Here is a 2866-nt window from a genome sequence, read left to right as displayed (position 1 = left end):
TATATATACAGTATACGGTATACATTATATGTTTTATTTTGTAGAGATCAATTAAAAAATTGACCATGATGGATTTATGGCAGCAATAACAGCGTAAAACATCCAAGTATGAGAATACTGTCATCAGCACTGATGATGATTTCCCTCTCAGCTCCACTTTTGGACACAAAGCCTGCACTGCCGTCACTCCGCTGCCTCTGTTTCAGTGAATTTAATGAGGTGTGGCAAAACGAGGCTGTGCCTTCTGGCGTTTTCACCGTGACTAGCAAGAAAAAAAAAAAAGGTAAGTTCAGGATCAAATCCCCAGAGTATTATCACTCCATCTTCGTCACGCAAGAAGCAGCTCCTGCAGCTACATCATCTGAAAAATTACTTTCTCTGTGACGAAAGATGCTCTCCTCCTCCTCACTTCCAGCAAATCTACTTTATTTGTTTCAGAACAGCTGCTTTTGCTCTGCTGAGCTTCACTCTTCAGAAAAAGATCAACTCGAGGTAAAACTCTGGCATTTACATTTTTATATTATACTGATAATCTGGGATAATTGAGACGATTACAGCAAAACAAACTTCTGAACACGATGAACAACGGGCCAATACATCCTACAGCATCTCTATGTAAGGTATCATGTTCCAGAGAATAGACTGTTGTCTTTGCAGCGTTTAACAAAGAAAACAACAGATAGTCTATAAAGCTGCAGTCAAGATGTTTCACCCTGTAAATGGTCATTTTTTAATCTAAATGTCACATTTTATCTATTCAAGCTACAATAAATCATTTATCCAATATAATCTATTCAATTAAAGGATGCTGCAGCTTCCCTGCAAACTCTTTCATGGCTTTAATCAAAAAAGGGATATTTAAAATATAACTAGAAACATACAGTAAGATGCACAGACACTTGTAATTTCAAAATAAAAGCCCGTCGCGACTCAGGGCTTGGATCTGTTTACGTTTCCTCACATTCTGGTTTCAGCTGTAAAAATGTATCAAATGGAAATATTTATAATGCAGACTCTTGTCTGAACTCGTCTTTTTGTTCTCTGTGTGAGTGCTCCTCTGCTGCACTGCAACGGTTTTTAGTTTTTCTCTGTTGCACCAGAGAAGAAAAACTAAATGTTTTATAGTTTGTGGATTTTATTTAAACCTCCTGCAGGAGGATGGAAAGGCTTTGATTAGAAGCAGTTGTGTTAACAGGATCAATTTATTTACATATGAGGAAGAGCTGGTTTACTAGTTTCTGCTAACAAAAGGTGGACAATCACGTTTGTGACTGTTAGCAAAGTATCTCATGAGCTACTGGATGATAAACCTGACTCAAGATGGCTGCCACGGAAATAAAAACGAAATTTAAGCACGATTCAAGTTTTGCAACACAGAGCTGCTTGAAATTTTGCTCATTTTTCTTAAAGCCACCAAAAGAGTCTGGAAATATTTTATATTCCTGTAAGAGGAGAGGAAACCTCTTCTGTCTTCATCGTTTCTGTCCATCAGAAACCAGCTTAAAGCAGTTTAAAAGCTTTAAGGAGCAAATCATCTGCCCCGGCCGTGTAGAAATTTACACATTTCCCCGTTTTTTGCAGCAGCTTCAGTTTGATTAAAACCGTTCCTGTCAGGAGGATGTGAAGTAAAGCAGGAAACCAGAGAGAAGATGGAAACATCAAGAAACATTTTCTGGGAAAATGTGAAAACTCTTTGCTTTCAAGTTGCTTTAAAAAAAAGAAATTAATCAAAGAAAACCAAGGTTTATTAAGGATAAGAGGCAGATTTTTCAGACACCATGTCAAAGCGGAGTCTGATGCACTCAGCCAGCGAGGTAAAAACTCAATTCAGTGAAAAATAATCAGCCGTCTCAAGGCTGACTGAAGCCAGAGAACACGAGAACACGGTGACGCTTAATTTATTCTCACACGCAGGAGAAATGTTTGCTACAGGGCATCCATGCAGATCTGAGCTTCAACCCGACACACAAACCCTCAGATAGGACCAGATGTCTTCAATATGAGGCTGCTTTACACCGCTAACATCCTTTTAGAGAGGGTTTTAAGCATTTATTTGTGACTTATTTTGCTTGTCCTGCTCCATATTTTTAAAAATATACGTAAAAAAAGGTAGATGAATGTTTTTTTTATATTTTGCAAAAGTTTGAAAGCATTGCTAAGTGAAAGGAAACTTAAAACAGGACCTAAAAGAGGAATCAGCCTTCAGTTGATCGTGAAAAGGTAGACATACCTTCAGGTTCAACTTTAACAGGTTAGGATTCGAATATTTTGCCTGATCAGCCTGGGGTTGCATTTCCTCTTGCGTCCAAATCCTGGCAGGTTGGCCACAGACTTTTGAACTTTTTTCCCTAACATTGGCAGCTGTGGGCAGAGGAACATGAAGCTGCTTGGAGATGGTCTCGTGGTCTTTAACATGAATTTCTATAATCTTGCTGATCCCTCGAGTTTACGAGTTTATTTTATTTTAATTTTGTGACTTTATATACTCCTTAGTAATCGTAGTAATGTTGGTCTGGCTCATTGGAAGCAGAAACTATGGGTGGTTTTGTGCAGAGATTCTTAACCTATGGGCCGCGGCCCAATTGTGGGCCACAGCACCACCTTAAGGGCCTCAAAAGAACAACAGTTTTTAACTTTGGGCCACAGAGGACCGCATTGATCTTACATAACGTGCAATACACTTTCTCACCACTAGTAGCAGTAGTGCACCACTCAGATGTTTAACAACTTTTTTAATATGTAGAAGAAGAACCTTATAAACCTGCCGAGAATGGAAACTTATTTTAAATGAAAAGTAGAAGCAAAAATAAAGGTAACTCGTAAAAAAAACACCAAAGTTTGTCACTAATATGAAGAGCAGCTTCTG

General features: G+C 38.5%; 1 long non-coding RNA gene across 1 annotated transcript in view; it reads right to left on the bottom strand.

Annotated features, from left to right (window-relative positions):
* Positions 1 to 2866, bottom strand: part of LOC106525680 (uncharacterized) — an 8678-nt gene that overhangs the window by 3750 nt on the left and 2062 nt on the right. The gene's annotated exons all lie outside the window — the stretch shown is intronic.

Source organism: Austrofundulus limnaeus, unplaced genomic scaffold (genome assembly GCF_001266775.1).
Source record: "Austrofundulus limnaeus strain Quisiro unplaced genomic scaffold, Austrofundulus_limnaeus-1.0 Scaffold237, whole genome shotgun sequence".
Classification (NCBI taxonomy): Eukaryota; Metazoa; Chordata; class Actinopteri; order Cyprinodontiformes; family Rivulidae; genus Austrofundulus; species Austrofundulus limnaeus.
Note: the sequence above shows the minus strand (reverse complement) of the source record. Positions and strands in the feature narration are given on the sequence as shown.